A 14,773-nucleotide genomic window follows, 5' to 3' on the forward strand; every position below is an offset into this window, starting at 1 on the left:
TTATTCTCAGGATTGAAAGAAATCTTCTGCTGTGCATTTGCTCAATTTAAAGATATTACTTAGAGTCATTCATGGCATATTTCAAAAGATGTTGCATTCAAGTCGTTGAGTTCAGTAAAGATTATGATTAAGTAAATGACAGATTAGATTATTTATAGTTGGATATTATGAAATGGTATGCATGCCTGTCAACTTTCGATGTAATGAAAGTTTGTCTTTTAAAACGAATGCAATGTTTGTAAAATGTATCATATAGAGGTCAAATACCTCGCAATGTAATCATATGTTATTGTATTCTTTCTTATGGATTAGGACGGGTCTTTATACCTCCATCTCAACTTTCTTGTTTTGATACACAATATAATTATATATGAACTGTTTTTAATCTGTTTCCTTCTTTATAGACTAACAACCCGATTTTCATCCTCATGATCAAACATCTCGACCCAATTGGAAACAATACACGGCCCACTAGCGTTTTCACAAGCCCAACATAATAATAATTGGATCTTAACCCATTAAGAACCAAAACCATGAGATTTTAAGTGGGTTTAGGTCTGGGAATCTTCAATCTTTAATAGGAGTTTTAAACAACAAAAATATATACTCGTTTAAATGGTTTTGACAAATCCTTAGCCGTCTTAATTTAATCACAAGTGGGGTTATTATATGTTGGCCATACAATTTTAAACCGTCCCACATGCAACCAACTCGACCTCTTTTGGTTTTTAATTCCCTCATGGCCCACCCTCTAATCTTTAACCTTCTTGTTTAATTGCAACCGACCCAATCTTTGTGAATGGCATATTCTATCTGTATGCATAACCTTAAACGGCTTATCATCTTTCTTATAAGTATACAGTAGCAGTAGCAGAAATATCGATAGCAAGGTTCGAGAATTAAAACAGAAACATAATATAGCAGCGGTAAACAGCAACAATTCGGTTCAAGCATAGTAGCAGACTTTACAGGCTGTTTGTGTTCGTAGGAAAACAGGAGAGAAACTGGGTTTGTGGTGGTGTTTAAGTGGTGTTAGGTTGTGATAATGATTCAGAAAGAAAAGAAAAATAAATACACAATGGGTTAATTACAAGGTGACGGTTTGTGGTGTTTGATGATAGTTGAAGGTGGGTTGATCGAATATGAAGCCATAGTAGTAGTAGTTATTTGGGTTTCGATCAAAATAGCAACCGGTGCAGAAGGTTGTGTTCAAATGATAAGTTGAATGTAAAACATAAAAACATAGAATTATAAGGTGGTTTGATGGTCTGTGGTATGAGTGGCAAACAGAAAGAAAGAGGAGAAAAATATGGTTGTTCTTGCAAGAATAGGAGATAGAGAGTGAGAGGTTGAAATGGCGGTTAGTGGTGATTTTCGATGATGGGTTGTAACAGAAAAAAATGTCACGATGGTTGGTGAAAGGTGGTTGGCTTGTTGTGGTTTCTCACGATAAAAACATAAGAAGAAAGACAGCATAGTTATGGTAGTTTGGTTTGTGAATGAGGTGGTGAACATGGTGGTAGTGATGAAAATTTGAACAAGAGGTGTTAAGTGAGTTTCGATATTGGGTTCTCGGATGTGCACAAATCACAAGTAGGTTTAATTGTTTGAGGTAATGATTGGTGGCGTGGTGGTTCTAAATAGGAAACAAACACAGTAGTACAAGATAGTAAAGTGCTGGTTTGTGGTGGTAAAAGGTGGTGGTCATATGGGTGGTTTCAAAGTGGTCGTTGGTGTGGGTTTGGATGGTGGCCATCGATTTTAAAGTGGTGATGTTAAAACTAGACATGTGAGGGTTTACGGTGATGATGTTTTAATGTGGTTGTTCAAATAAGTATGACTGCAGTAACCATAACAATCAACCGAAACTCGATGGGTTTCATGTGGAGTGGGTTTTATGAACCGAAGGTGGTAGTGATTCATGGTGTTTCGTGGATGTTGGTAACTGGGTTCACGAAGAGAACAGAAATAGTAGAAGTAAGAGTGATTGTTTTCGGTTTACACATAAACAAATAAAAATGCAAGTAACAAAGGTGTTCGGTATGGGTTTGTTCGAACCAGAAGCTTAATTAAAAGATGGTTCGGTGTTGGTTCTAATGGTGGGTTGGTGTTTAACAGTTTAGGGTGGCGGCCTTCAAAGTGGTCTCGGTCGTGGTGTTGGAGAAGGTGGTTGTGAGAAAACAAGAAAGAGATGACAACATTCTCCCTTCTCTATCTGTATATGCTTGTTATGTATATATATATAAAATATGAATCAAGTGTCAGTGGAATGGATTGAAAAGGCAACAGTGAGTATCAATTAAGTTCCAATTAGGCACAGTAGGTGTCTTCCTTTAGTTCACGGATATGTGATAGGCAAAATTTAGAATAGAATATATATAATGTAACAATACTATTATTAATATAATAATAATTATAATATAATTTAAAATATAAACTTGTGATTAAGTTAGCCGTCATCTACTATTTCATTCACGGACTGAAATTCGTGCTCCGTTGATAAATCAATGGCGGACTAAAAGTGCGCGGAAAAATCCCAAATTTTTACAATAATTATATTTATTTATTTTAGTCATTAGGGTATAAAATTCGGTTATTAACTATTAAATAAAAATCACATCACTGTCCGTGCTCAATTCTAGGTAAAATATGAAAAGTGTTAAAATTTAACAATTAGCTCATAAATACATTGTTAATAAGCCTAAAAATTATATAACTCATTTTTGAATCACCGTTTATTTTAAAATCATATAAGTTTGAATTTTAACTTGGTTAATATCAATCGGAACATCAAACGAGTATTACAATTATTTAATATTTATTTTTAATATACTTTTATTTATATATAGGTATGTTTTTAAATAATAATTATTATAATATCATATTTCATAACAACAACATTTAATATTTCAAATTATACTTCCAATTATTATTTATATATACACACATATCTATTTACAAATAGTTGTTCGTGAATCGTCGGGAACCGTCGAAGGGTAATTGAGAACAGTTCAAAAATTTTGAGACTCAACCTAACAGACTTTGCTTATCGTGTCAGAATTATGAAATTGTATCGAGAGTTAGGTTTAAAATTAGTCGAAATTTTCGTTAAAGAAATTTCATCCCGAAATTTGATCGAGGTCGTCATGGCTAACAATAAAAATATTTTCATGACAAATATGAGTTGATAAATAGAGTTTTATCATTATTGATTAATATAGATAAAACGATTCGATTATGTGAAGCGTACGAGTGGAACTGTCACAAAAGATTGAGATAGAGATTTAACTTTTGATGTAGTCACGGTGGATTTTCGGAATTCAAGGGATTTAAAGAAAACCTTCGAAATCTATATAAGATATGATTCTTCGGTAATTGAGGAAATTAGGATCTCTTTAATTAAATGCGATGATCTGCCTCGATTGATCTGTCGGATGTTTCCATTATAAATTTACCTCTTCCGTTTTATTATTCTCACCATTCCTATACTTTCTTCCTTAATCCATACTTCTAAATATTGTAAAAATGCTTAATCCAGTACTGATCCTTGTCCTTCTTCTGACAATCGCTTCTGTCTTCCTCCTTTTTCATCTACCACCGGAGGAATCTGTTAACTTCTACTATTACCTTGGGGTTATAGTGTTCTTAATTCTCCCGTGTATTTATATTTCTATACGTATTGATATACACGGTTTGTAATTTATGTGCTGTTGTCGGGCTTTATATTTTCCCTTATATGTCGGATCTTCATGCCTTTGTTTTCTCTTCTCGAATTCAAGTGAAGAAAGTAATGGTCCAGAATTCGTAGGTATGAAGTTTCGAATGATTATAATATATTAAACAGAAAGGAAAGGTAATAGCACGATTTGATTTGTCGAATTACCAGAAGTTATGGAAAAGACAGAACCATCAAGAAAATATTTTCTTGATATGTTTAGAGGCTAAGTAGAATGAAAGAGTTATGTAACATGGCACATGATGAGGGTAAGATCTGTGAACCATCATCATGTTTCATTAGAAATTTCAACATGACTTACTGTAATATAACCACGTTGGCCTGACGTCATTATATTATACTAATATATGCTTCACTTCCCAACACTTCTCCAGAAATCATTCATAATTTAAACTCGAATTTTAAAGAACTTTAGAAACTAAATTAGTTTCCTTTATGATGTAACACAGATAGCACGAAGAGATAAATAATTTTGGACAAGAATATTTATGAAGATATCCTCAGAAATATCGAAGATATTTATGATGATATTTTCAGAATTTCTAAGATCGAAGGTTGATGAAGAAAGATTTTCCACAAGATTTAACATGAGTACGGAGCAAGATATTCTCTAAAGATTTCATCGGATACAGAATTATCTGGATTCTTTGAATATAGGGTTTGGTTCTTGTATTTGTCCTTAATCTCCTTCATGGTTTGCTCAATCTGTTTTTCAGTACCAAATTTTATATCGAGCGTTCACAATGCTCTATTCTTTATCGTCAAACTTTTGGCCATTCAGACCATCTACAATTTTTCTGTTTCCTCTGCATTTAATGCTACTATCTATGAATTATCGGTTATCAATCCGAGGTGTTTTAAGAGAATTTTGTTTTTAGATGATTAAACGCTGATTATAATCGTCAAGATACAAAGGATGTTTAAGATGAAATCAAGATACAAAGAATGTTTAAGATGAAATCAAGATATAAAGGATGTTTAAGATGAAATCAAGTGGCAAACTTGAAGAATTATTTAACTGTAGTAGATGTAACTTATTAATGATAATTTAAGTCAAAAGGTTGTAATTAATATTTCCTACTCTTTTAATACTTTTTAATTGTCCAAAGTTAGTAGTCCAATGTTAGTAGTCCAATAGTCCCATAGTCCACTAGTCCAATATATAATCTAGGAATTTTAAATATGTAAGATTAGAAGATGTTGAAGAAATTTTACGTAATTAATTAATTGGTTACTAATCAATTTTATTCTATTCATTATTTTCTCTATTATGCCACTTGTCAAATCTTGACTTGAATTCTGATCAGTCAAAATCCGAATATGAAATTGAGTTTGAATGAAAATAGTTGCTCTTTGGTAAACGGGTACGTATATGTGTGGATTTGAGCAGTATTGTTAATGACTGTTGAATCGAAATTGAAAAATGTATAGTGTAACTTATTAATGTGAAATATAAATATTCCTCAGGTATTACCTACCCGTTAAAATATTTTCACCATTAACAGTTTGTACAAAAGAATTTTTAATTACAATCTTTATGAAAATATACTTACATATATATTTTCATCAGATGTAATCATGAATTTAATGAGTAGATATAATATTAAACTCATTTAATTTATGGTTAGAACTAGAGTACATAATCTCTAAAACATTAGAGATTACATAATCGCCATGTCGAACGAAGATAAATGAGGTAGAACGATACGTAGAACGAAGATCATACTCGAAGTATAGATTGTGATGTTGAGGCATGTGATGTTGAAACTTGGGTTGTTGGTGGTACTATTGGTGCTGTTGATGTTGCGGAAGCTGGTAAGTTTTGCACCATATTCTCCAAATTGATTACTCGAGCGTGAAGCTCGTTGACTTCTTCTATTATTCCGAGATGATTGTTGGTCGGAATGAGCGGATGAATAAGGTTTAGAATTGTAGATATTATGTAATCGTTGTGAGCTATCTGGGAATGAGGGTGGAAATGGTGTTTCAGACTGGTTTACCGGTAAGTGCTTCAGGTTCTTCGCCAAGAGGTGAATTCGGTTGGTGGAAAGGATCTCCTTCTTCGCATTTCCATTGATTAAGTAGACTACGAACCCATCCCCAATTCATCCAGAATTGATGATGGCTAATTGGTTGATCCATTCCGGTTACACTGCTATCGGAGCTCGAGTGGAAATCCATATTAAAATAGTTGTCAGAATCTGAGGAACCTGAACTAGTAGCGAGTTTCATCTTGCACAGTCAGATAAAGTATTTTCGATAGGAAATAGATTATAGGATTTAGTTTGGTATGCTTCAATACATAATTTACATATGTATATACAATACCAAAATCTCATAAGTCACGGAGGAATCTTCGGAAGCTGTCAGACAAAGTTTATAGTAACAGATATGCTAAGATATGAATTTATCTATACACTATCTACGCAATAAGTGCAGGAAGACGTGTCTTGACTTAGGAATGATAAGCAGGAAATTTTTCACTAGGAATGATAAACAAAACTTATAATATGCAGCTAAGGTCGAATTCCAGACTTGCTAATGCATTCTATCGACTATCAATCAGACTCACTAATGCAAGACCCGGTTCGCTAAGACCATCACTCTGATACCACATGTCATACCCCGTCCTAATCCATCTGGACGAAGTCATCAACATTTGGTCCCATTGCGAGGTACTGTCCTAAATATGCCATGAACGACTCCAAGTAATATCTCTAACATGAGCAAATGCACAGCGGAAGATTTCTTTCATACCTGAGAATAAACATGCTTTAAAGTGTCAACCAAAAGGTTGGTGAGTTCATAGGTTTATCGTAATCAATCATTTCCATAATTTTAATAGACCATAAGATTTTAATTTTTCATTTCTCATAAACATCATGCATGCATATAGCCATCTGCATAAAAATCATTCATATGGATTGAACACCTGGTAACCGACATTAACCATAATGCATAGAATATCCCCACAGACATCGACGTCTGTATAATAATAATCTCGAAGTACTAAAGCCATCCATAGACATGAATGGGGGTTGTTAGGCCCAATAGATCTATCTTTAGGATTCGCGTTAATTAGGGGCCATTTCCCTAATTCTTAGGTTACCAGAGTTGAAGGGCGATATCCGATTTTGATAATCCATCCATATAATGTAGTTTCGATTACTTGTGTCTATTTCGTCAAACATTTATAAAAGCGCATGTATTCTCAGTCCCAAAAATATATATTGCAAAAGCATTTAAAAAGGGAGCAAATGAAACTCAGGATACGATATTTTGTGGTAAAAATATGCATACGACGGAACTGAACAACGCAGGGTTGTCCTCGAATTCACGAACCTATATCAAGTATATATATATATATATATATATATATATATATATATATATATATATATATATATATATATATATATATATATATATATATATATATATATATATATATATATATATTAACACATATACTTCTACTCGAACAACTAAATTTACATATAGTTAGTGATATAATTGTTATTTTAATAAATTATATGTTTCATCAATAAGTAATTTAAATATTTCTATTTTATGTACTTTAACTATATAATTAGTATTTATTATGAAATGTTAATTTAGATATGTTATATTTATTAACTATAGTGTTATATAACTAAAAAATCATTTGAGAAAATAATATTAATAATAATAAATAGAAAGTTGTATTATTTTATAATAATAATATTAATAAATATACTTGATAATGATAATAATAATAATAGTTTTAATGATAATACTTATAATACTTATAATGATAATAATGATAATAATAGTTTTAATGATAATACTTATAATAATAATAGTTTTAATGATAATACTTATAATACTTATAATACTTATAATATAATAATAATAGTTTTAGTGATAATACTTATAATAATAATAATAATAGTTTTAATGATAATAATAATAATAGTTTTAATGATAATACTTATTATACTTATAATATACTTGATAATACTTATAATGATAATAATATTAGTAGTAATATTGATAATAATAATAATAATAGTTTTAATGATAATAATATTAATAATTTTCAAAAATAATAATAGGTATTTTTCATAAACTTAATCATACTCTTTCTTAATAATCATAATCATATCATTAACTTATTTTAAATCATAAACTTAATCCTAAAATTTATTTTTAAACCCAACCTTAACATTTTAAGAACATTAATAATAATAATAATAATAATAATAATAATAATAATAATAATAATAGTAATAGTAATAGTAATAGTAATAGTAATAGTAATAGTAATAGTAATAGTAATAGTAATAATAATAGTAATAATAATAATAATAATAATAATAATAATAATAATAATAATAATAATAATAATAATAATAATAATAATAATAATAATAATAATGAGTAATAAGTAAACTACCTCAAAGGAGTATCCCTAAAAAAAATAATGCCTCAGCTCGGGTTCAAACCCTAGACCTCTCGCTAACCAGAAAACTCCTCAGACCGTTCATCCATCTCAACTTTCTTGTTTTAATACACAATATAATTATATATGAACTGTTTTTAATCTGTTTCCATCTTTATAGACTAACATCCCGATTTTCATCCTCATGATCAAACATCTCGGCCCAATTGGAAACAATACACGGCCCACTAGCGTTTTCACAAGCCCAACATAATAATAATTGGATCTTAACCCATTAAAAACCCAAACCGTGAGATTTTAAGTGGGTTTGGGTCTGGGAATCTTCAATCTTTAATAGGAGTTTTAAACAACAAAAATATATACTCGTTTAAATGGTTTTGACAAATTCTTAGCCATTTTAATTTAATCACAAGTGGGGTTATTATATGTTGGCCATACAACTTTAAACCGTCCCACATGCAACCAACTCGACCTATTTTGGTTTTTAATTCCCTCACGGCCCACCCTCTAATCATTTAACCTTCTTGTTTAATTGCAACCGACCCAATATTTGTGAATGGCATATTCTATTGGTATGCATAACCTTAAACGGCTCATCATCTTTCTTATAAGTATACAGTAGCAGTAGCAGAAATATTGTAGTGACCCGAACTTTTCCATGTTTAGATATATTAATTGAGATTGATATTTACATGACTAAATGTTTCCAATGTGTTAAGCAATCAAACTTATTAAGACTTGATTAAATGAAATAAGTTTCATATAGACAATTGATCACCCATGTTGACCGGCGATTCACGAACGTTACAAAATTGTAAAAACTACATGTTGTGGTATATATAGACATATATATATGGTTGACATAAGATTATGATGAGTAAGTATCGCACTAAGTATATTAACAATGTGTGATATACATAAGAAATGAGATTACTAAGTTAAGAAACTCGAAATGATATATATAACAATTATCGTTATGATAACGTCTACTAAATACATATGTATCATATTAAGATATTGATACACTATATTTAACATGATAAAATGATATTAAATATATTATTAAGTGTGTTAACAATGAACTACATATGTAAAAACCAGACTACTAACCCAAGAATTACGAAACGAGACTTATATGTAACGATTATCGTTGTAACAATATTTTAATGTGTATATCATATTAAGAGATATTCATACATCATAATATCATGATAATATAATAATTTAACATCTCATTTGATATAATAAACATTGGGTTAACAACATTAATTGAGATCGTTAACTTAAAGGTTTCAAAACAACACTTACATGTAACGACTAACGAAGACTTAACGACTCCATTAGAATGTATATACATGTTGTGTTTTGATATGTATTCTTACACTTTTGAAAGACTTCAAGACACATATCAAAGTACTTCTACTTAACAAAAATGCTTACAATTACATCCTCGTTCAGTTTCATCAACAATTCTACTCGTATGCACCCGTATTCGTTCTCGTACAATATACAGCTTTTAGATGTATGTACTATTGGTATATACACTCTAATTATAAGCTCTTAGTAGACCATGTGATTCACCTGACACATGTGGGAACCATCATTTGGCAACTAGCATGAAATATCTCATAAAATTACAAAAATATTAGTAATCATTCATGACTTATTTACATGAAAACAAAATTACATATCCTTTATATCTAATCCATATACCAACGACCAAAAACACCTACAAACACTTTAATTCTTCAATTTTCTTCATCTAATTGATCTCTCTCAAGTTCCATCTTCAAGTTCTAAGTGTTCTTCATAAATTCCACAAGTATAGTTTCATAAAAATCAAGAATACTTCCAAGTTTGCAAGTCTACTTCCAAGCTTTCTAATCCATTCCAAGTAATTATCTAAGATCAAAGAACCTTTGTTATGTACAGTAGGTTATATTTCTAATTCAAGGTAATATTCATATTCAAACTTTGATTCAATTTCTACAACTATAACAATCTTATTTCGAGTGAAAATCTTACTTGAACTGTTTTCGTGTCATGATTCTGCTTCAAGAACTTACAAGCCATCCAAGGATCCTTTGAAGCTAGATCCATTTTTTTCATTTCCAGTAGTTTTATCCAGAAAACTTGAGGTAGTAATGATGTTCATAACATCATTCGATTCATACATATAAAGCTATCTTATTCGAAGGTTTAAACTTGTAATCACTAGAACATAGTTTAGTTAATTCTAAACTTGTTCACAAACAAAAGTTAATCCTTCTAACTTGACTTTTAAAATTAACTAAACACATGTTCTATATCTATATGATATGCTAACTTAATGATTTAAAACCTGGAAACACGATGAACACCATAAAATCGGATATACGCCGTCGTAGTGAAACCGGGGGCTGTTTTGGTTTGGATAATTAAAAACTATGATACACTTTGATTTAAAAGTTGTTCTTCTGGGAAAATGATTTTTCATATGAACATGAAACTATATCCAAAAATCTTGGTTAAACTCAAAGTGAAAGTATGTTTTTCAAAATGGTCATCAAGATGTCGTTCTTTCGACAGAAATGACTACCTCTTTAGTAATTGACATGTAACTTAAATTTCCGACTATAAACCTATACTTTTTCTGTTTGTATTCTTAAATTAGAGTTCAATATGAAACCATAGCAATTTGATTCACTCAAAACGGATTTAAAATGAAGAAGTTATGGGTAAAACAAGATTGGATATTTTTGATCTTTTTAGCTACGGGAAATGTTTAACAAATATATACAAATCATATCCTAGCTAACTTATATTGTATTATATATGTATTCTAATATATTATGTAATCTTGGGATACCATAGACACGTATGCAAATGTTTTGACATATAATATCGACCCATGTATATATATTATTTGGAACAACCATAGACACTCTATATGCAGTAATGTTGGAGTTAGCTATACAGGGTTGAGGTTGATTCCAAAAATATATATACTTTGAGTTGTGATCTAGCCTGAGACGTGTATACACTGGGTCGTGGATTGATTCAAGATAATATATATCAATTTATTTCTGTACATCTAACTGTGGACAACTAGTTGTAGGTTACTAACGAGGACAGCTGACTTAATACACTCAAATCTTTAAAACATAATAAAAATGGTTGTAATTATATTTTGATCATACTTTGATATATATGTACATATTTGTATAGGTTCGTGAATCGATCCGTGGCCAAGTCTTATTTCCGAGGAAGGAAATATCTGTGAAAGTGAGTTATAGTCCCACTTTTAAAATCTAATATTTTTGGGATGAGAATACATGCAGGTTTTATAAATGATTTATAAAATAGACACAAGTACGTGAAACTACATTCTATGGTTGAATTATCGAAATCGAATATGCCCCTTTTTATTAAGTCTGGTAATCTAAGAATTAGGGAACAGACACCCTAATTGACGCAAAATTTATATCATATCCGAAGGGTGTCTCGGAATGATGGGGATATTCTTATATATGCATCTTGTTAATGTCGGTTACCAGGTATTCACCATATGAATGATTTTTATCTCTATGTATGGGATGTGTATTGAAATATGAAATCTTGTTGTCTATTGTTACGATTTGATATATATAGGTTAAACCTATAACTCACCAATATTTTTGTTGACGTTTAAAGCATGTTTATTCTCAGGTGAATTCTAAGAGCTTCCGCTGTTGCATACTAAAATAAGGACAAGATTTGGAGTCCATGTTTTTATGATATTGTGTAAAAAAACTGCATTCAAGAAACATATGTCGATGTAATATATTTCTATTGTAAACCATTATGTAATGGTCATGTGTAAACAGTATATTTTAGATTATCATTATTTGATAATCTACGTAATGCTTTTAAAACCTTTATTGATAAAATAAAGTTATGGTTGTTTTAAAAATGAATGAAGTCTTTGAAAAACGTCTCATATAGATGTCAAAACCTCGCAACGAAATCAATTAATATAGAATGTTTATAATCAATATGAACGGGACATTTCAGTTGGTATTCGAGCGTTGGTCTTACAGAACTAGAAAATTTGCATTAGTGTGTCTTATCGAGTTTGTTAGGATGCATTAGTGAGTCTGGACTTCGACCGTGTTTTCTTTAAAAATGATTGCTTAACATTTTTGTTGGAAACTATATATTATTAACATGTAAATATTATGTGATATATTAATCTCTTAACATGTTTGATATTGTGTGATAGATGTCTACCTCTAGCACAAATCCCATTGAATCACCTAATAATAACGAAGAGTCGAATATATATTGGCAAGATTCACAAGTTCCCGAAGAACCGGAAGAAGAGGAAACGGAACTGGAATCGGAAGAAGAGGAACCGGAAGAAGAGGAACCAGAAGAGGAGGAACCAGATGAAGAAGAGGTTCCGGAGGGGGGAATAGTAGGAACCACAGAAAACCGGTCAAATAAAAGAAAATCCTCAACCAATGGACCAAAGTTAATAATGGTCAATGGTGTTTCCGCTAAGGAAGCAAAATATTGGGAAAATTACCAATTTTCCGATGAATCGGATCCTGATGAGGATTCCGATGATGTTATAGAAATTACCCCGACCCAATTTAATGAGGCAAAAGAAAATAATAAGGGAAAAGGCATCAAAATAGAGAAATCTGATTCCGACCCCGATGAACTTTATATGTACCGTCAACACCCGTATTTTCAATATCGTGACAATAACCCGGGAACCTCTAAACCACCAGGATTTTCTAAACCAATGTTAAAAAACGACGGCTCGTATTATAGGAACATCATATATCCCTAGAAAATTAGGAAAAAGAACCAAGTCCAAAGAAGAAGAAACCAGTGATTCAGATTAGAGGGGTGTGAGCATGTTGTGTAATAAATGTATTGTAGTGTGCTTGTACTTTTATGTTCTATGTAAAAAGTGCTTGTATTGTTTGTTATTACGAATCTAATCCTTGTCTATTTTACAGTATAAAAACAAAATGGACGTTAAGGGTAGACAACCGAATATTTTAGAAGACCTACCAGAGGATATGATTGAGGAAATCTTGTCTAGAGTCGGTCAGAATTCATCAGCACATTTAGTTATGGCAAAATTAACTTGTCAAACATTTCAAAGACTTTCCAGAAATGCCTTAGTTTATAAAAGGCTTTCCTTTGATAGGTGGGGTATATCACATTGGGGAGACTTTAAGTTACGCTGTGTTTTCTTTAAAGCGTTAAATGCGGGGAACCTAAATGCAATTTTACGCTACGGGTTAAGAACCTATTTTGACTCAACATATCCTAACATAGGATTTCATGAATTAGAAAGAGCTTCTAACATGCAACATAAAGAAGCATGTTATGCTTACGGGTTAGTGATGTTCGCTTCTTACCAAAGTGTCACGACCCGAAAATTTTCGACTAATTTTGAACCAAACTCTCGATACGATATTGTATTTTGACACGATAAGCAAAGTCTGTAATATAGAATCTCAAAAATTTTGAACTGTTTCATAAATTCAATTGACCTTCGACCATTCCCGACAATTCACGAACTATTTATAAATAGATATGTATATAGTTAAATAAATAAATATATATATATAATTTGAAATATAATTTAAAATAAAATATGTTGTAATAAAAACTATTATATATATATATATATATATATATATATATATATATATACATACACTACCTGTAACTATATATTAAAGTATTTGTTTAAAAATATATAGTAAATGTATCTATTTACATAATAAAAACTTGTAAATTAAAATGTAATTATACATATAGTATTTAGAGATATGTAAACTATATTTTACAAATTTTGATTCATTATTTAGAAATACTCATTTTATTTCTTAACGGAGTTAATAACGAATATTTATATTAATACACGTATATATATATATATATATATATATATATATATATATATATATATATATAAATTCAATACATAATTATCTATATAAATATTATAATATAAGTAATTTATAAAATATTATATATAGAAATTGATAATATTTCATTCCATGTAAATCATTATGTGTTAATATTAATTCTTTATATGAATGTTATTAATATTATCATCATTAATAATTATTATTAATATTATTATCAATATAATTATTAATATTATTAGTAATATCCTTATCACTAAAATTATTAAAATAATTATAATACAACTTATTATTATTAATATTAAGATTATTATTTGTTAATGTTAACATATCTATAATTATTATTTATTATTATATTTATTATTATTATTATTATTATTATTATTATTATTATTATTATTATTATTATTATTATTATTATTATTATTATTATTATTATTATTATTATTATTATTATAAGTATCAACCTGTTAGATATCGCAATCATTTTTCCTTTATAATTATCCCGTGATTTTTGTGTCGACAAACAATATACATAAACTGTGCCTGATTAGAGATTACTGTGTAAAAAGGAATTCTATGTCACTGATTGTTATTATTCCAATCAGTGTTACGTAGTATTATATTGCTATTACTACATATCTATATATCTATATATGTACAAGAGCATCTAAATGACTATAT

This window comes from Rutidosis leptorrhynchoides, chromosome 2 (genome assembly GCF_046630445.1).
Source record: "Rutidosis leptorrhynchoides isolate AG116_Rl617_1_P2 chromosome 2, CSIRO_AGI_Rlap_v1, whole genome shotgun sequence".
Lineage (NCBI taxonomy): Eukaryota > Viridiplantae > Streptophyta > Magnoliopsida > Asterales > Asteraceae > Rutidosis > Rutidosis leptorrhynchoides.